This window comes from Balaenoptera ricei, chromosome 4, assembly GCF_028023285.1.
Source record: "Balaenoptera ricei isolate mBalRic1 chromosome 4, mBalRic1.hap2, whole genome shotgun sequence".
Classification (NCBI taxonomy): domain Eukaryota; kingdom Metazoa; phylum Chordata; class Mammalia; order Artiodactyla; family Balaenopteridae; genus Balaenoptera; species Balaenoptera ricei.
Genome location: NC_082642.1, coordinates 55239361 through 55261239, shown reverse-complemented (window position 1 = coordinate 55261239; position 21879 = coordinate 55239361).

The following is a 21879-nucleotide window of genomic DNA, read 5'->3' as shown; positions in this document are numbered from 1 at the left end:
AAAACGTCGACTAGAGTGCAGATGGCCAAAAAGGGCGTAGGCCTTTTTTCCTGAATATATTCAGGAAAAAACACTCAAGCCCTTTTTGGCCAACCAATCAAGCAGGCAATGCAAATCAGCACTACAAAGAAGTCTCACTTTGCATCGGTCAAAAGGGCCATCCTGAAAAAGTGGAAAAAACAGAAACGCAGGACAGGCAATGGAGAAATGGGAACCTTGTTACGCTGATGGGCGGAATGTAAGTTGCCAACGGCCACTCTGGAGAAGTGCATGGTGTCTCCTAAAACATCGAAAAAACACAGCTACAGAGCATAGGGCACTTCCGCCCAAGGGCGTATATCTTGGGAAAACCAAATATCGAAAGGACACAAGCACCCCAAAGTTTAGGGCTGCCCTGTTTACAAGAATCTCTACTTCGGTCCACCTTAAGTATCCCAGGAAAGAGAAAAATGAATACAGAAGCTGTGGTAATTATGTACAGTGGAATACCACTCAGCCATGAAATCAATGTCATAAGCCTAGTAGCAGCATAATGAGTGGATTTAGGTACGATGATTCTAAGTGAAATAAATCACACAGAAAAAGAAACTTATCATAAGATAGCCCTTAGACAGGGAAGGTAAAATTCCCTCTACGTGAACTGAATTACGAAACAGAACAGAGTCACACATTTAGAAAACATACTTATGGCTGCTTAAGAGGAAAGCAGAGGTGAGGTGATGCAAAAACAAGAGTTTGAAATTAGCTCAGACACCGTTCCATAAATCAAATACGCAATACACCAGATCTACTCATTGCTCAATGAACAGGACTCAACACACTCGATTCAACGCAGAAGCATATATCTATCTAGTAAGAATCTTGAAAAATATTTATTGATATCTCTCTGTCAGTGAATCAAGTGGGTACAAAGCGGAAAGAACACACCAGAGAAAATAAGCTAAACCCCATTATAAAAGTAAATTACACACAATAAAAAGACAGTGAAAGAGAGAGAAATTCTTACAAAATTCATTCAGTGGATGTGATGCAACCTGGATTGAGCACATCTAGACCACAGCCGGATGAGACATAACGCTGGACACGCTTAGGGCTGAGAGGATTGTTGAGGTTGGGAGAGCAAATGCAGACCCTTTTAAGTAATACGGCGTTGTATCCAATCCATGGGTCGCAAATGTCCAGATGGAAGGGAATCTTCCTACACCTAAAGCATGCATGGGAAACCCAGAGGATGGTACACCGTGTGATCGGGAAAGGTTTCTAAAATGCACCTCATTTCTGATCTACTGGTGCGCGGGATCGCCATTCCAGCCACATCACTAACAATCTCCCTACTTGGAGAATCAGCACCTGTAACCCCCTGTTTCGTACAGTTTGCAATTTTTCCGGAGGATGAACGGGATGAGGGGGAATCAATGAGAGAATAGCTCCAGGTGTTTGGACAGGCACACGTCACTCTAATTTCCAATCAGGACGAAGAATTACCCAAAGGCTCACTGCCCCCCGGAACCAGAATAGGGCCTGAAGCAATCCTGCGGTTTTGTGGCCAGCTCCCAAAAAAGAGAGTTGAAAAATGGACCTCAGGGGCACTGCAATTCACAAACCTGCAGGGTTATAAATGAAAACTCTCATCCTAAAATATATGGAAGTAAGGCAACGAAGAGGATTTGAAAGCGAGACAGAATTGCAGAAAACAGTTTTCAAGAGGTAGATTGGACTCGCCTTTAAAGCACATGAAATGCTGCAAAACGTCGACTATAGTGCAGATGGCCAAAAAGGGCGTAGGCTTTTGTTCCTGAATATATTCAGGAAAAAACACTCAAGCCCTTTTTGGCCAACCAATCAAGCAGGCAATGCAAATCAGCACTACAAAAAGTCTCACTTTGCATCGGTCAAAAGGGCCATCCTGAAAAATTGGAAAAAGTAGAAATGCAGGACAGGCCATGGAGAAAAGGGAGCCTTGTTACGCTGATGGGCGGAATGTAAGTTGCCAACGGCCACTCTGGAGAAGTGTATGGTGTTTCCTAAAGCATGTAAAAAACAGACCTACTGAGCATAGGGCACTTCCACTCAAGGGCGTATATCATGGGAAAACCGAACATTGACAGGACACAAGCACCCCCAAGTATAAGGCTGCTCTGTTTAAAAGAATCTCGACTTCGGTACACCTTAAATATCCCAGAAAAGAGAAAAATGGATAAAGAAGCTGTGGTACATATGTACAGTGGAATATCACTCAGCCATGGAATCAATGTCATAAGCCTAGTAGCAGCACAGTGAGTCGATTTAGGTACAATGATTCTAAGTGAAATAAGTCACACAGAAAAAGAAACTTAACATAAGATAGCCCATAGACAGAGAAGGTAAAATTCGCTCTATGTAAACTGAATTACGAAACAGAACAGAGTCACACATTTAGAAAGCACACTTATGGCTGCTGAAGGGGAAAGCAGATGTGAGGTGATGCATAAAACAAGAGTTTGAAGTTAGCTCAGACACCGTTCCAGAAACCAAATATGCAATAGACCAGATCTACTCATTTCTCAATGAACTGGACTCAACACACTCTATTCTCCGCAGAAGCATATATCTGACTAGTAAGAATGTTGAAAAATATTTACTGATATCTCTCTGTCAGTGAGTCAAGTGGGTACAAATCGGCATAAACACAGCAGTGAAAATAATCTAAACCCCATTATAAAAATAAATTACACACAATAAAAAGACAGAGAAAGAGAGAGAAATTCCTACAAAATTCATTCAGTGGATGTGATGCAACCTGCATTGAGCATATCCAGACCCACAGCCGGATGAGACATAACGCTGGACACGCTTGGGGATGAGAGGATTTTTGAGGTTTGGAGCGCAAAGGCAGACCCTTTAAAGTAATACGGCATGGTATCCAATATATGGGTCGCAAATATCCAGGTGGAAGGGAATCTTCCTACAGCTAAAACATGCATGGGAAACCCAGAGCATGGTACACTGTGTGATCGGGAAAGGTTTCTAAAACGCACCTAATTTCCGATCTGCTAGTGCGTGGGTTCGCCATTCCAGCGGCTTCACTAACAATCTACCCAGTTGGAGAATCAACACCTGTAACCCCCTGTTTAGTACAGTTTGCAATTTATCCGGAGGATGAACAGGATGAGGGGGAAACAATGAGAGACTAGCTCCAGGTGTTTGCACAGGCACACGTCGCTCTAATTTCCAATCAGGACGAAGAATTAACCAAAGGCTCACCTGCCCCCCAGAACCAGAATAGGGCCTGAAGCAATCCTGCGGTTCTGCGGGCAGCTCCCCAAAAATCGTGTTGACAAATGGACCTCAGGGGCACTGCAATTCACAAAGCTGCAGGGTTATAAATGAAAACTATCGTCCAAAAATATATTGAGGTAAGGCAACGAAGAGGATTTGAAAGCGAGACAGAATTGCAGGAAACTGTTTTCAAGAGGTAGATTGGACTCGCCTTTAAAGCACATGAAATGCTGCAAAACGTCGACTAGAGTGCAGATGGCCAAAAAGGGCGTAGGCCTTTTTTCCTGAATATATTCAGGAAAAAACACTCAAGCCCTTTTTGGCCAACCAATCAAGCAGGCAATGCAAATCAGCACTACAAAGAAGTCTCACTTTGCATCGGTCAAAAGGGCCATCCTGAAAAAGTGGAAAAAACAGAAACGCAGGACAGGCAATGGAGAAATGGGAACCTTGTTACGCTGATGGGCGGAATGTAAGTTGCCAACGGCCACTCTGGAGAAGTGCATGGTGTCTCCTAAAACATCGAAAAAACACAGCTACAGAGCATAGGGCACTTCCGCCCAAGGGCGTATATCTTGGGAAAACCAAATATCGAAAGGACACAAGCACCCCAAAGTTTAGGGCTGCCCTGTTTACAAGAATCTCTACTTCGGTCCACCTTAAGTATCCCAGGAAAGAGAAAAATGAATACAGAAGCTGTGGTAATTATGTACAGTGGAATACCACTCAGCCATGAAATCAATGTCATAAGCCTAGTAGCAGCATAATGAGTGGATTTAGGTACGATGATTCTAAGTGAAATAAATCACACAGAAAAAGAAACTTATCATAAGATAGCCCTTAGACAGGGAAGGTAAAATTCCCTCTACGTGAACTGAATTACGAAACAGAACAGAGTCACACATTTAGAAAACATACTTATGGCTGCTTAAGAGGAAAGCAGAGGTGAGGTGATGCAAAAACAAGAGTTTGAAATTAGCTCAGACACCGTTCCATAAATCAAATACGCAATACACCAGATCTACTCATTGCTCAATGAACAGGACTCAACACACTCGATTCAACGCAGAAGCATATATCTATCTAGTAAGAATCTTGAAAAATATTTATTGATATCTCTCTGTCAGTGAATCAAGTGGGTACAAAGCGGAAAGAACACACCAGAGAAAATAAGCTAAACCCCATTATAAAAGTAAATTACACACAATAAAAAGACAGTGAAAGAGAGAGAAATTCTTACAAAATTCATTCAGTGGATGTGATGCAACCTGGATTGAGCACATCTAGACCACAGCCGGATGAGACATAACGCTGGACACGCTTAGGGCTGAGAGGATTGTTGAGGTTGGGAGAGCAAATGCAGACCCTTTTAAGTAATACGGCGTTGTATCCAATCCATGGGTCGCAAATGTCCAGATGGAAGGGAATCTTCCTACACCTAAAGCATGCATGGGAAACCCAGAGGATGGTACACCGTGTGATCGGGAAAGGTTTCTAAAATGCACCTCATTTCTGATCTACTGGTGCGCGGGATCGCCATTCCAGCCACATCACTAACAATCTCCCTACTTGGAGAATCAGCACCTGTAACCCCCTGTTTCGTACAGTTTGCAATTTTTCCGGAGGATGAACGGGATGAGGGGGAATCAATGAGAGAATAGCTCCAGGTGTTTGGACAGGCACACGTCACTCTAATTTCCAATCAGGACGAAGAATTACCCAAAGGCTCACTGCCCCCCGGAACCAGAATAGGGCCTGAAGCAATCCTGCGGTTTTGTGGCCAGCTCCCAAAAAAGAGAGTTGAAAAATGGACCTCAGGGGCACTGCAATTCACAAACCTGCAGGGTTATAAATGAAAACTCTCATCCTAAAATATATGGAAGTAAGGCAACGAAGAGGATTTGAAAGCGAGACAGAATTGCAGAAAACAGTTTTCAAGAGGTAGATTGGACTCGCCTTTAAAGCACATGAAATGCTGCAAAACGTCGACTATAGTGCAGATGGCCAAAAAGGGCGTAGGCTTTTGTTCCTGAATATATTCAGGAAAAAACACTCAAGCCCTTTTTGGCCGACCAATCAAGCAGGCAATGCAAATCAGCACTACAAAAAGTCTCACTTTGCATCGGTCAAAAGGGCCATCCTGAAAAATTGGAAAAAGTAGAAATGCAGGACAGGCCATGGAGAAAAGGGAGCCTTGTTACGCTGATGGGCGGAATGTAAGTTGCCAACGGCCACTCTGGAGAAGTGTATGGTGTTTCCTAAAGCATGTAAAAAACAGACCTACTGAGCATAGGGCACTTCCACTCAAGGGCGTATATCATGGGAAAACCGAACATTGACAGGACACAAGCACCCCCAAGTATAAGGCTGCTCTGTTTAAAAGAATCTCGACTTCGGTACACCTTAAATATCCCAGAAAAGAGAAAAATGGATAAAGAAGCTGTGGTACATATGTACAGTGGAATATCACTCAGCCATGGAATCAATGTCATAAGCCTAGTAGCAGCACAGTGAGTCGATTTAGGTACAATGATTCTAAGTGAAATAAGTCACACAGAAAAAGAAACTTAACATAAGATAGCCCATAGACAGAGAAGGTAAAATTCGCTCTATGTAAACTGAATTACGAAACAGAACAGAGTCACACATTTAGAAAGCACACTTATGGCTGCTGAAGGGGAAAGCAGATGTGAGGTGATGCATAAAACAAGAGTTTGAAGTTAGCTCAGACACCGTTCCAGAAACCAAATATGCAATAGACCAGATCTACTCATTTCTCAATGAACTGGACTCAACACACTCTATTCTCCGCAGAAGCATATATCTGACTAGTAAGAATGTTGAAAAATATTTACTGATATCTCTCTGTCAGTGAGTCAAGTGGGTACAAATCGGCATAAACACAGCAGTGAAAATAATCTAAACCCCATTATAAAAATAAATTACACACAATAAAAAGACAGAGAAAGAGAGAGAAATTCCTACAAAATTCATTCAGTGGATGTGATGCAACCTGCATTGAGCATATCCAGACCCACAGCCGGATGAGACATAACGCTGGACACGCTTGGGGATGAGAGGATTTTTGAGGTTTGGAGCGCAAAGGCAGACCCTTTAAAGTAATACGGCATGGTATCCAATATATGGGTCGCAAATATCCAGGTGGAAGGGAATCTTCCTACAGCTAAAACATGCATGGGAAACCCAGAGCATGGTACACTGTGTGATCGGGAAAGGTTTCTAAAACGCACCTAATTTCCGATCTGCTAGTGCGTGGGTTCGCCATTCCAGCGGCTTCACTAACAATCTACCCAGTTGGAGAATCAACACCTGTAACCCCCTGTTTAGTACAGTTTGCAATTTATCCGGAGGATGAACAGGATGAGGGGGAAACAATGAGAGACTAGCTCCAGGTGTTTGCACAGGCGCACGTCGCTCTAATTTCCAATCAGGACGAAGAATTAACCAAAGGCTCACCTGCCCCCCAGAACCAGAATAGGGCCTGAAGCAATCCTGCGGTTCTGCGGGCAGCTCCCCAAAAATCGTGTTGACAAATGGACCTCAGGGGCACTGCAATTCACAAAGCTGCAGGGTTATAAATGAAAACTATCGTCCAAAAATATATTGAGGTAAGGCAACGAAGAGGATTTGAAAGCGAGACAGAATTGCAGGAAACTGTTTTCAAGAGGTAGATTGGACTCGCCTTTAAAGCACATGAAATGCTGCAAAACGTCGACTAGAGTGCAGATGGCCAAAAAGGGCGTAGGCCTTTTTTCCTGAATATATTCAGGAAAAAACACTCAAGCCCTTTTTGGCCAACCAATCAAGCAGGCAATGCAAATCAGCACTACAAAGAAGTCTCACTTTGCATCGGTCAAAAGGGCCATCCTGAAAAAGTGGAAAAAACAGAAACGCAGGACAGGCAATGGAGAAATGGGAACCTTGTTACGCTGATGGGCGGAATGTAAGTTGCCAACGGCCACTCTGGAGAAGTGCATGGTGTCTCCTAAAACATCGAAAAAACACAGCTACAGAGCATAGGGCACTTCCGCCCAAGGGCGTATATCTTGGGAAAACCAAATAGCGAAAGGACACAAGCACCCCAAAGTTTAGGGCTGCCCTGTTTACAAGAATCTCTACTTCGGTCCACCTTAAGTATCCCAGGAAAGAGAAAAATGAATACAGAAGCTGTGGTAATTATGTACAGTGGAATACCACTCAGCCATGAAATCAATGTCATAAGCCTAGTAGCAGCATAATGAGTGGATTTAGGTACGATGATTCTAAGTGAAATAAATCACACAGAAAAAGAAACTTATCATAAGATAGCCCTTAGACAGGGAAGGTAAAATTCCCTCTACGTGAACTGAATTACGAAACAGAACAGAGTCACACATTTAGAAAACATACTTATGGCTGCTTAAGAGGAAAGCAGAGGTGAGGTGATGCAAAAACAAGAGTTTGAAATTAGCTCAGACACCGTTCCATAAATCAAATACGCAATACACCAGATCTACTCATTGCTCAATGAACAGGACTCAACACACTCGATTCAACGCAGAAGCATATATCTATCTAGTAAGAATCTTGAAAAATATTTATTGATATCTCTCTGTCAGTGAATCAAGTGGGTACAAAGCGGAAAGAACACACCAGAGAAAATAAGCTAAACCCCATTATAAAAGTAAATTACACACAATAAAAAGACAGTGAAAGAGAGAGAAATTCTTACAAAATTCATTCAGTGGATGTGATGCAACCTGGATTGAGCACATCTAGACCACAGCCGGATGAGACATAACGCTGGACACGCTTAGGGCTGAGAGGATTGTTGAGGTTGGGAGAGCAAATGCAGACCCTTTTAAGTAATACGGCGTTGTATCCAATCCATGGGTCGCAAATGTCCAGATGGAAGGGAATCTTCCTACACCTAAAGCATGCATGGGAAACCCAGAGGATGGTACACCGTGTGATCGGGAAAGGTTTCTAAAATGCACCTCATTTCTGATCTACTGGTGCGCGGGATCGCCATTCCAGCCACATCACTAACAATCTCCCTACTTGGAGAATCAGCACCTGTAACCCCCTGTTTCGTACAGTTTGCAATTTTTCCGGAGGATGAACGGGATGAGGGGGAATCAATGAGAGAATAGCTCCAGGTGTTTGGACAGGCACACGTCACTCTAATTTCCAATCAGGACGAAGAATTACCCAAAGGCTCACTGCCCCCCGGAACCAGAATAGGGCCTGAAGCAATCCTGCGGTTTTGTGGCCAGCTCCCAAAAAAGAGAGTTGAAAAATGGACCTCAGGGGCACTGCAATTCACAAACCTGCAGGGTTATAAATGAAAACTCTCATCCTAAAATATATTGAAGTAAGGCAACGAAGAGGATTTGAAAGCGAGACAGAATTGCAGAAAACAGTTTTCAAGAGGTAGATTGGACTCGCCTTTAAATCACATAAAAATCTGCAAAACGTCTACTATGGTGCAGTTGGCCAAAAAGGGCGTAGGCCCTTTTTCCTGAATATATACAGAAAAAAACACCCAAGCCCTTTTTGGCGGACCAAACAAGCAAGAAAAGCAAATCAGCACTACAAAGATGTGTCACTTTGCATCGGTCAAAAGGGCCATCCTGAAAAATTGGAAAAAGTAGAAATGCAGGACAGGCCATGGAGAAAAGGGAGCCTTGTTACGCTGATGGGCGGAATGTAAGTTGCCAACGGCCACTCTGGAGAAGTGTATGGTGTTTCCTAAAGCATGTAAAAAACAGACCTACTGAGCATAGGGCACTTCCACTCAAGGGCGTATATCATGGGAAAACCGAACATTGACAGGACACAAGCACCCCCAAGTATAAGGCTGCTCTGTTTAAAAGAATCTCGACTTCGGTACACCTTAAATATCCCAGAAAAGAGAAAAATGGATAAAGAAGCTGTGGTACATATGTACAGTGGAATATCACTCAGCCATGGAATCAATGTCATAAGCCTAGTAGCAGCACAGTGAGTCGATTTAGGTACAATGATTCTAAGTGAAATAAGTCACACAGAAAAAGAAACTTAACATAAGATAGCCCATAGACAGAGAAGGTAAAATTCGCTCTATGTAAACTGAATTACGAAACAGAACAGAGTCACACATTTAGAAAGCACACTTATGGCTGCTGAAGGGGAAAGCAGATGTGAGGTGATGCATAAAACAAGAGTTTGAAGTTAGCTCAGACACCGTTCCATAAACCAAATATGCAATAGACCAGATCTACTCATTTCTCAATGAACTGGACTCAACACGCTCTATTCTCCGCAGAAGCATATATCTGACTAGTAAGAATGTTGAAAAATATTTACTGATATCTCTCTGTCAGTGAGTCAAGTGGGTACAAATCGGCATAAACACAGCAGTGAAAATAATCTAAACCCCATTATAAAAATAAATTACACACAATAAAAAGACAGAGAAAGAGAGAGAAATTCTTACAAAATTCATTCAGTGGATGTGATGCAACCTGCATTGAGCATATCCAGACCCACAGCCGGATGAGACATAACGCTGGACACGCTTGGGGATGAGAGGATTTTTGAGGTTTGGAGCGCAAAGGCAGACCCTTTAAAGTAATACGGCATGGTATCCAATATATGGGTCGCAAATATCCAGGTGGAAGGGAATCTTCCTACAGCTAAAACATGCATGGGAAACCCAGAGCATGGTACACTGTGTGATCGGGAAAGGTTTCTAAAACGCACCTAATTTCCGATCTGCTAGTGCGTGGGTTCGCCATTCCAGCGGCTTCACTAACAATCTACCCAGTTGGAGAATCAACACCTGTAACCCCCTGTTTAGTACAGTTTGCAATTTATCCGGAGGATGAACAGGATGAGGGGGAAACAATGAGAGACTAGCTCCAGGTGTTTGCACAGGCGCACGTCGCTCTAATTTCCAATCAGGACGAAGAATTAACCAAAGGCTCACCTGCCCCCCAGAACCAGAATAGGGCCTGAAGCAATCCTGCGGTTCTGCGGGCAGCTCCCCAAAAATCGTGTTGACAAATGGACCTCAGGGGCACTGCAATTCACAAAGCTGCAGGGTTATAAATGAAAACTATCGTCCAAAAATATATTGAGGTAAGGCAACGAAGAGGATTTGAAAGCGAGACAGAATTGCAGGAAACTGTTTTCAAGAGGTAGATTGGACTCGCCTTTAAAGCACATGAAATGCTGCAAAACGTCGACTAGAGTGCAGATGGCCAAAAAGGGCGTAGGCCTTTTTTCCTGAATATATTCAGGAAAAAACACTCAAGCCCTTTTTGGCCAACCAATCAAGCAGGCAATGCAAATCAGCACTACAAAGAAGTCTCACTTTGCATCGGTCAAAAGGGCCATCCTGAAAAAGTGGAAAAAACAGAAACGCAGGACAGGCAATGGAGAAATGGGAACCTTGTTACGCTGATGGGCGGAATGTAAGTTGCCAACGGCCACTCTGGAGAAGTGCATGGTGTCTCCTAAAACATCGAAAAAACACAGCTACAGAGCATAGGGCACTTCCGCCCAAGGGCGTATATCTTGGGAAAACCAAATAGCGAAAGGACACAAGCACCCCAAAGTTTAGGGCTGCCCTGTTTACAAGAATCTCTACTTCGGTCCACCTTAAGTATCCCAGGAAAGAGAAAAATGAATACAGAAGCTGTGGTAATTATGTACAGTGGAATACCACTCAGCCATGAAATCAATGTCATAAGCCTAGTAGCAGCATAATGAGTGGATTTAGGTACGATGACTCTAAGTGAAATAAATCACACAGAAAAAGAAACTTATCATAAGATAGCCCTTAGACAGGGAAGGTAAAATTCCCTCTACGTGAACTGAATTACGAAACAGAACAGAGTCACACATTTAGAAAACATACTTATGGCTGCTTAAGAGGAAAGCAGAGGTGAGGTGATGCAAAAACAAGAGTTTGAAATTAGCTCAGACACCGTTCCATAAATCAAATACGCAATACACCAGATCTACTCATTGCTCAATGAACAGGACTCAACACACTCGATTCAACGCAGAAGCATATATCTATCTAGTAAGAATCTTGAAAAATATTTATTGATATCTCTCTGTCAGTGAATCAAGTGGGTACAAAGCGGAAAGAACACACCAGAGAAAATAAGCTAAACCCCATTATAAAAGTAAATTACACACAATAAAAAGACAGTGAAAGAGAGAGAAATTCTTACAAAATTCATTCAGTGGATGTGATGCAACCTGGATTGAGCACATCTAGACCACAGCCGGATGAGACATAACGCTGGACACGCTTAGGGCTGAGAGGATTGTTGAGGTTGGGAGAGCAAATGCAGACCCTTTTAAGTAATACGGCGTTGTATCCAATCCATGGGTCGCAAATGTCCAGATGGAAGGGAATCTTCCTACACCTAAAGCATGCATGGGAAACCCAGAGGATGGTACACCGTGTGATCGGGAAAGGTTTCTAAAATGCACCTCATTTCTGATCTACTGGTGCGCGGGATCGCCATTCCAGCCACATCACTAACAATCTCCCTACTTGGAGAATCAGCACCTGTAACCCCCTGTTTCGTACAGTTTGCAATTTTTCCGGAGGATGAACGGGATGAGGGGGAATCAATGAGAGAATAGCTCCAGGTGTTTGGACAGGCACACGTCACTCTAATTTCCAATCAGGACGAAGAATTACCCAAAGGCTCACTGCCGCCCGGAACCAGAATAGGGCCTGAAGCAATCCTGCGGTTTTGTGGCCAGCTCCCAAAAAAGAGAGTTGAAAAATGGACCTCAGGGGCACTGCAATTCACAAACCTGCAGGGTTATAAATGAAAACTCTCATCCTAAAATATATGGAAGTAAGGCAACGAAGAGGATTTGAAAGCGAGACAGAATTGCAGAAAACAGTTTTCAAGAGGTAGTTTGGACTCGCCTTTAAATCACATAAAAATCTGCAAAACGTCTACTATGGTGCAGTTGGCCAAAAAGGGCGTAGGCCCTTTTTCCTGAATATATACAGGAAAAAACACCCAAGCCCTTTTTGGCGGACCAAACAAGCAAGAAAAGCAAATCAGCACTACAAAGATGTGTCACTTTGCATCGGTCAAAAGGGCCATCCTGAAAAATTGGAAAAAGTAGAAATGCAGGACAGGCCATGGAGAAAAGGGAGCCTTGTTACGCTGATGGGCGGAATGTAAGTTGCCAACGGCCACTCTGGAGAAGTGTATGGTGTTTCCTAAAGCATGTAAAAAACAGACCTACTGAGCATAGGGCACTTCCACTCAAGGGCGTATATCATGGGAAAACCGAACATTGACAGGACACAAGCACCCCCAAGTATAAGGCTGCTCTGTTTAAAAGAATCTCGACTTCGGTACACCTTAAATATCCCAGAAAAGAGAAAAATGGATAAAGAAGCTGTGGTACATATGTACAGTGGAATATCACTCAGCCATGGAATCAATGTCATAAGCCTAGTAGCAGCACAGTGAGTCGATTTAGGTACAATGATTCTAAGTGAAATAAGTCACACAGAAAAAGAAACTTAACATAAGATAGCCCATAGACAGAGAAGGTAAAATTCGCTCTATGTAAACTGAATTACGAAACAGAACAGAGTCACACATTTAGAAAGCACACTTATGGCTGCTGAAGGGGAAAGCAGATGTGAGGTGATGCATAAAACAAGAGTTTGAAGTTAGCTCAGACACCGTTCCATAAACCAAATATGCAATAGACCAGATCTACTCATTTCTCAATGAACTGGACTCAACACGCTCTATTCTCCGCAGAAGCATATATCTGACTAGTAAGAATGTTGAAAAATATTTACTGATATCTCTCTGTCAGTGAGTCAAGTGGGTACAAATCGGCATAAACACAGCAGTGAAAATAATCTAAACCCCATTATAAAAATAAATTACACACAATAAAAAGACAGAGAAAGAGAGAGAAATTCTTACAAAATTCATTCAGTGGATGTGATGCAACCTGCATTGAGCATATCCAGACCCACAGCCGGATGAGACATAACGCTGGACACGCTTGGGGATGAGAGGATTTTTGAGGTTTGGAGCGCAAAGGCAGACCCTTTAAAGTAATACGGCATGGTATCCAATATATGGGTCGCAAATATCCAGGTGGAAGGGAATCTTCCTACAGCTAAAACATGCATGGGAAACCCAGAGCATGGTACACTGTGTGATCGGGAAAGGTTTCTAAAACGCACCTAATTTCCGATCTGCTAGTGCGTGGGTTCGCCATTCCAGCGGCTTCACTAACAATCTACCCAGTTGGAGAATCAACACCTGTAACCCCCTGTTTAGTACAGTTTGCAATTTATCCGGAGGATGAACAGGATGAGGGGGAAACAATGAGAGACTAGCTCCAGGTGTTTGCACAGGCGCACGTCGCTCTAATTTCCAATCAGGACGAAGAATTAACCAAAGGCTCACCTGCCCCCCAGAACCAGAATAGGGCCTGAAGCAATCCTGCGGTTCTGCGGGCAGCTCCCCAAAAATCGTGTTGACAAATGGACCTCAGGGGCACTGCAATTCACAAAGCTGCAGGGTTATAAATGAAAACTATCGTCCAAAAATATATTGAGGTAAGGCAACGAAGAGGATTTGAAAGCGAGACAGAATTGCAGGAAACTGTTTTCAAGAGGTAGATTGGACTCGCCTTTAAAGCACATGAAATGCTGCAAAACGTCGACTAGAGTGCAGATGGCCAAAAAGGGCGTAGGCCTTTTTTCCTGAATATATTCAGGAAAAAACACTCAAGCCCTTTTTGGCCAACCAATCAAGCAGGCAATGCAAATCAGCACTACAAAGAAGTCTCACTTTGCATCGGTCAAAAGGGCCATCCTGAAAAAGTGGAAAAAACAGAAACGCAGGACAGGCAATGGAGAAATGGGAACCTTGTTACGCTGATGGGCGGAATGTAAGTTGCCAACGGCCACTCTGGAGAAGTGCATGGTGTCTCCTAAAACATCGAAAAAACACAGCTACAGAGCATAGGGCACTTCCGCCCAAGGGCGTATATCTTGGGAAAACCAAATATCGAAAGGACACAAGCACCCCAAAGTTTAGGGCTGCCCTGTTTACAAGAATCTCTACTTCGGTCCACCTTAAGTATCCCAGGAAAGAGAAAAATGAATACAGAAGCTGTGGTAATTATGTACAGTGGAATACCACTCAGCCATGAAATCAATGTCATAAGCCTAGTAGCAGCATAATGAGTGGATTTAGGTACGATGACTCTAAGTGAAATAAATCACACAGAAAAAGAAACTTATCATAAGATAGCCCTTAGACAGGGAAGGTAAAATTCCCTCTACGTGAACTGAATTACGAAACAGAACAGAGTCACACATTTAGAAAACATACTTATGGCTGCTTAAGAGGAAAGCAGAGGTGAGGTGATGCAAAAACAAGAGTTTGAAATTAGCTCAGACACCGTTCCATAAATCAAATACGCAATACACCAGATCTACTCATTGCTCAATGAACAGGACTCAACACACTCGATTCAACGCAGAAGCATATATCTATCTAGTAAGAATCTTGAAAAATATTTATTGATATCTCTCTGTCAGTGAATCAAGTGGGTACAAAGCGGAAAGAACACACCAGAGAAAATAAGCTAAACCCCATTATAAAAGTAAATTACACACAATAAAAAGACAGTGAAAGAGAGAGAAATTCTTACAAAATTCATTCAGTGGATGTGATGCAACCTGGATTGAGCACATCTAGACCACAGCCGGATGAGACATAACGCTGGACACGCTTAGGGCTGAGAGGATTGTTGAGGTTGGGAGAGCAAATGCAGACCCTTTTAAGTAATACGGCGTTGTATCCAATCCATGGGTCGCAAATGTCCAGATGGAAGGGAATCTTCCTACACCTAAAGCATGCATGGGAAACCCAGAGGATGGTACACCGTGTGATCGGGAAAGGTTTCTAAAATGCACCTCATTTCTGATCTACTGGTGCGCGGGATCGCCATTCCAGCCACATCACTAACAATCTCCCTACTTGGAGAATCAGCACCTGTAACCCCCTGTTTCGTACAGTTTGCAATTTTTCCGGAGGATGAACGGGATGAGGGGGAATCAATGAGAGAATAGCTCCAGGTGTTTGGACAGGCACACGTCACTCTAATTTCCAATCAGGACGAAGAATTACCCAAAGGCTCACTGCCGCCCGGAACCAGAATAGGGCCTGAAGCAATCCTGCGGTTTTGTGGCCAGCTCCCAAAAAAGAGAGTTGAAAAATGGACCTCAGGGGCACTGCAATTCACAAACCTGCAGGGTTATAAATGAAAACTCTCATCCTAAAATATATGGAAGTAAGGCAACGAAGAGGATTTGAAAGCGAGACAGAATTGCAGAAAACAGTTTTCAAGAGGTAGTTTGGACTCGCCTTTAAATCACATAAAAATCTGCAAAACGTCTACTATGGTGCAGTTGGCCAAAAAGGGCGTAGGCCTTTTTTCCTGAATATATACAGGAAAAAACACCCAAGCCCTTTTTGGCGGACCAAACAAGCAAGAAAAGCAAATCAGCACTACAAAGATGTGTCACTTTGCATCGGTCAAAAGGGCCATCCTGAAAAAGTGGAAAAAGTAGAAATGCAGGACAGGCCATGGAGAAAAGGGAGCCTTGTTACGCTGATGGGCGGAATGTAAGTTGCCAACGGCCACTCTGGAGAAGTGTATGGTGTTTCCTAAAGCATGTAAAAAACAGACCTACTGAGCATAGGGCACTTCCACTCAAGGGCGTATATCATGGGAAAACCGAACATTGACAGGACACAAGCACCCCCAAGTATAAGGCTGCTCTGTTTAAAAGAATCTCGACTTCGGTACACCTTAAATATCCCAGAAAAGAGAAAAATGGATAAAGAAGCTGTGGTACATATGTACAGTGGAATATCACTCAGCCATGGAATCAATGTCATAAGCCTAGTAGCAGCACAGTGAGTCGATTTAGGTACAATGATTCTAAGTGAAATAAGTCACACAGAAAAAGAAACTTAACATAAGATAGCCCATAGACAGAGAAGGTAAAATTCGCTCTATGTAAACTGAATTACGAAACAGAACAGAGTCACACATTTAGAAAGCACACTTATGGCTGCTGAAGGGGAAAGCAGATGTGAGGTGATGCATAAAACAAGAGTTTGAAGTTAGCTCAGACACCGTTCCATAAACCAAATATGCAATAGACCAGATCTACTCATTTCTCAATGAACTGGACTCAACACACTCTATTCTCCGCAGAAGCATATATCTGACTAGTAAGAATGTTGAAAAATATTTACTGATATCTCTCTGTCAGTGAGTCAAGTGGGTACAAATCGGCATAAACACAGCAGTGAAAATAATCTAAACCCCATTATAAAAATAAATTACACACAATAAAAAGACAGAGAAAGAGAGAGAAATTCCTACAAAATTCATTCAGTGGATGTGATGCAACCTGCATTGAGCATATCCAGACCCACAGCCGGATGAGACATAACGCTGGACACGCTTGGGGATGAGAGGATTTTTGAGGTTTGGAGCGCAAAGGCAGACCCTTTAAAGTAATACGGCATGGTATCCAATATATGGGTCGCAAATATCCAGGTGGAAGGGAATCTTCCTACAGCTAAAACATGCATGGGAAACCCAGAGCATGGTACACTGTGTGATCGGGAAAGGTTTCTAAAACGCACCTAATTTCCGATCTGCTAGTGCGTGGGTTCGCCATTCCAGCGGCTTCACTAACAATCTACCCAGTTGGAGAATCAACACCTGTAACCCCCTGTTTAGTACAGTTTGCAATTTATCCGGAGGATGAACAGGATGAGGGGGAAACAATGAGAGACTAGCTCCAGGTGTTTGCACAGGCGCACGTCGCTCTAATTTCCAATCAGGACGAAGAATTAACCAAAGGCTCACCTGCCCCCCAGAACCAGAATAGGGCCTGAAGCAATCCTGCGGTTCTGCGGGCAGCTCCCCAAAAATCGTGTTGACAAATGGACCTCAGGGGCACTGCAATTCACAAAGCTGCAGGGTTATAAATGAAAACTATCGTCCAAAAATATATTGAGGTAAGGCAACGAAGAGGATTTGAAAGCAAGACAGAATTGCAGGAAACTGTTTTCAAGAGGTAGATTGGACTCGCCTTTAAAGCACATGAAATGCTGCAAAACGTCGACTAGAGTGCAGATGGCCAAAAAGGGCGTAGGCCTTTTTTCCTGAATATATTCAGGAAAAAACACTCAAGCCCTTTTTGGCCAACCAATCAAGCAGGCAATGCAAATCAGCACTACAAAGAAGTCTCACTTTGCATCGGTCAAAAGGGCCATCCTGAAAAAGTGGAAAAAACAGAAACGCAGGACAGGCAATGGAGAAATGGGAACCTTGTTACGCTGATGGGCGGAATGTAAGTTGCCAACGGCCACTCTGGAGAAGTGCATGGTGTCTCCTAAAACATCGAAAAAACACAGCTACAGAGCATAGGGCACTTCCGCCCAAGGGCGTATATCTTGGGAAAACCAAATATCGAAAGGACACAAGCACCCCAAAGTTTAGGGCTGCCCTGTTTACAAGAATCTCTACTTCGGTCCACCTTAAGTATCCCAGGAAAGAGAAAAATGAATACAGAAGCTGTGGTAATTATGTACAGTGGAATACCACTCAGCCATGAAATCAATGTCATAAGCCAAGTAGCAGCATAATGAGTGGATTTAGGTACGATGACTCTAAGTGAAATAAATCACACAGAAAAAGAAACTTATCATAAGATAGCCCTTAGACAGGGAAGGTAAAATTCCCTCTACGTGAACTGAATTATGAAACAGAACAGAGTCACACATTTAGAAAACATACTTATGGCTGCTTAAGAGGAAAGCAGAGGTGAGGTGATGCAAAAACAAGAGTTTGAAATTAGCTCAGACACCGTTCCATAAATCAAATACGCAATACACCAGATCTACTCATTGCTCAATGAACAGGACTCAACACACTCGATTCAACGCAGAAGCATATATCTATCTAGTAAGAATCTTGAAAAATATTTATTGATATCTCTCTGTCAGTGAATCAAGTGGGTACAAAGCGGAAAGAACACACCAGAGAAAATAAGCTAAACCCCATTATAAAAGTAAATTACACACAATAAAAAGACAGTGAAAGAGAGAGAAATTCTTACAAAATTCATTCAGTGGATGTGATGCAACCTGGATTGAGCACATCTAGACCACAGCCGGATGAGACATAACGCTGGACACGCTTAGGGCTGAGAGGATTGTTGAGGTTGGGAGAGCAAATGCAGACCCTTTTAAGTAATACGGCGTTGTATCCAATCCATGGGTCACAAATGTCCAGATGCAAGGGAATCTTCCTACACCTAAAGCATGCATGGGAAACCCAGAGAATGGTACACCGTGTGATCGGGAAAGGTTTCTAAAATGCACCTCATTTCTGATCTACTGGTGCGCGGGATCGCCATTCCAGCCACATCACTAACAATCTCCCTACTTGGAGAATCAGCACCTGTAACCCCCTGTTTCGTACAGTTTGCAATTTTTCCGGAGGATGAACGGGATGAGGGGGAATCAATGAGAGAATAGCTCCAGGTGTTTGGACAGGCACACGTCACTCTAATTTCCAATCAGGACGAAGAATTACCCAAAGGCTCACTGCCGCCCGGAACCAGAATAGGGCCTGAAGCAATCCTGCGGTTTTGTGGCCAGCTCCCAAAAAAGAGAGTTGAAAAATGGACCTCAGGGGCACTGCAATTCACAAACCTGCAGGGTTATAAATGAAAACTCTCATCCTAAAATATATGGAAGTAAGGCAACGAAGAGGATTTGAAAGCGAGACAGAATTGCAGAAAACAGTTTTCAAGAGGTAGTTTGGACTCGCCTTTAAATCACATAAAAATCTGCAAAACGTCTACTATGGTGCAGTTGGCCAAAAAGGGCGTAGGCCTTTTTCCCTGAATATATACAGGAAAAAACACCCAAGCCCTTTTTGGCGGACCAAACAAGCAAGAAAAGCAAATCAGCACTACAAAGATGTGTCACTTTGCATCGGTCAAAAGGGCCATCCTGAAAAATTGGAAAAAGTAGAAATGCAGGACAGGCCATGGAGAAAAGGGAGCCTTGTTACGCTGATGGGCGGAATGTAAGTTGCCAACGGCCACTCTGGAGAAGTGTATGGTGTTTCCTAAAGCATGTAAAAAACAGACCTACTGAGCATAGGGCACTTCCACTCAAGGGCGTATATCATGGGAAAACCGAACATTGACAGGACACAAGCACCCCCAAGTATAAGGCTGCTCTGTTTAAAAGAATCTCGACTTCGGTACACCTTAAATATCCCAGAAAAGAGAAAAATGGATAAAGAAGCTGTGGTACATATGTACAGTGGAATATCACTCAGCCATGGAATCAATGTCATAAGCCTAGTAGCAGCACAGTGAGTCGATTTAGGTACAATGATTCTAAGTGAAATAAGTCACACAGAAAAAGAAACTTAACATAAGATAGCCCATAGACAGAGAAGGTAAAATTCGCTCTATGTAAACTGAATTACGAAACAGAACAGAGTCACACATTTAGAAAGCACACTTATGGCTGCTGAAGGGGAAAGCAGATGTGAGGTGATGCATAAAACAAGAGTTTGAAGTTAGCTCAGACACCGTTCCATAAACCAAATATGCAATAGACCAGATCTACTCATTTCTCAATGAACTGGACTCAACACACTCTATTCTCCGCAGAAGCATATATCTGACTAGTAAGAATGTTGAAAAATATTTACTGATATCTCTCTGTCAGTGAGTCAAGTGGGTACAAATCGGCATAAACACAGCAGTGAAAATAATCTAAACCCCATTATAAAAATAAATTACACACAATAAAAAGACAGAGAAAGAGAGAGAAATTCTTACAAAATTCATTCAGTGGATGTGATGCAACCTGCATTGAGCATATCCAGACCCACAGCCGGATGAGACATAACGCTGGACACGCTTGGGGATGAGAGGATTTTTGAGGTTTGGAGCGCAAAGGCAGACCCTTTAAAGTAATACGGCATGGTATCCAATATATGGGTCGCAAATATCCAGGTGGAAGGGAATCTTCCTACAGCTAAAACATGCATGGGAAACCCAGAGCATGGTACACTGTGTGATCGGGAAAGGTTTCTAAAACGCACCTAATTTCCGATCTGCTAGTGCGTGGGTTCGCCATTCCAGCGGCTTCACTAACAATCTACCCAGTTGGAGAATCAACACCTGTAACCCCCTGTTTAGTACAGTTTGCAATTTATCCGGAGGATGAACAGGATGAGGGGGAAACAATGAGAGACTAGCTCCAGGTGTTTGCACAGGCGCACGTCGCTCTAATTTCCAATCAGGACGAAGAATTAACCAAAGGCTCACCTGCCCCCCAGAACCAGAATAGGGCCTGAAGCAATCCTGCGGTTCTGCGGGCAGCTCCCCAAAAATCGTGTTGACAAATGGACCTCAGGGGCACTGCAATTCACAAAGCTGCAGGGTTATAAATGAAAACTATCGTCCAAAAATATATTGAGGTAAGGCAACGAAGAGGATTTGAAAGCGAGACAGAATTGCAGGAAACTGTTTTCAAGAGGTAGATTGGACTCGCCTTTAAAGCACATGAAATGCTGCAAAACGTCGACTAGAGTGCAGATGGCCAAAAAGGGCGTAGGCCTTTTTTCCTGAATATATTCAGGAAAAAACACTCAAGCCCTTTTTGGCCAACCAATCAAGCAGGCAATGCAAATCAGCACTACAAAGAAGTCTCACTTTGCATCGGTCAAAAGGGCCATCCTGAAAAAGTGGAAAAAACAGAAATGCAGGACAGGCAATGGAGAAATGGGAACCTTGTTACGCTGATGGGCGGAATGTACGTTGCCAACGGCCACTCTGGAGAAGTGCATGGTGTCTCCTAAAACATCGAAAAAACACAGCTACAGAGCATAGGGCACTTCCGCCCAAGGGCGTATATCTTGGGAAAACCAAATATCGAAAGGACACAAGCACCCCAAAGTTTAGGGCTGCCCTGTTTACAAGAATCTCTACTTCGGTCCACCTTAAGTATCCCAGGAAAGAGAAAAATGAATACAGAAGCTGTGGTAATTATGTACAGTGGAATACCACTCAGCCATGAAATCAATGTCATAAGCCTAGTAGCAGCATAATGAGTGGATTTAGGTACGATGATTCTAAGTGAAATAAATCACACAGAAAAAGAAACTTATCATAAGATAGCCCTTAGACAGGGAAGGTAAAATTCCCTCTACGTGAACTGAATTACGAAACAGAACAGAGTCACACATTTAGAAAACATACTTATGGCTGCTTAAGAGGAAAGCAGAGGTGAGGTGATGCAAAAACAAGAGTTTGAAATTAGCTCAGACACCGTTCCATAAATCAAATACGCAATACACCAGATCTACTCATTGCTCAATGAACAGGACTCAACACACTCGATTCAACGCAGAAGCATATATCTATCTAGTAAGAATCTTGAAAAATATTTATTGATATCTCTCTGTCAGTGAATCAAGTGGGTACAAAGCGGAAAGAAC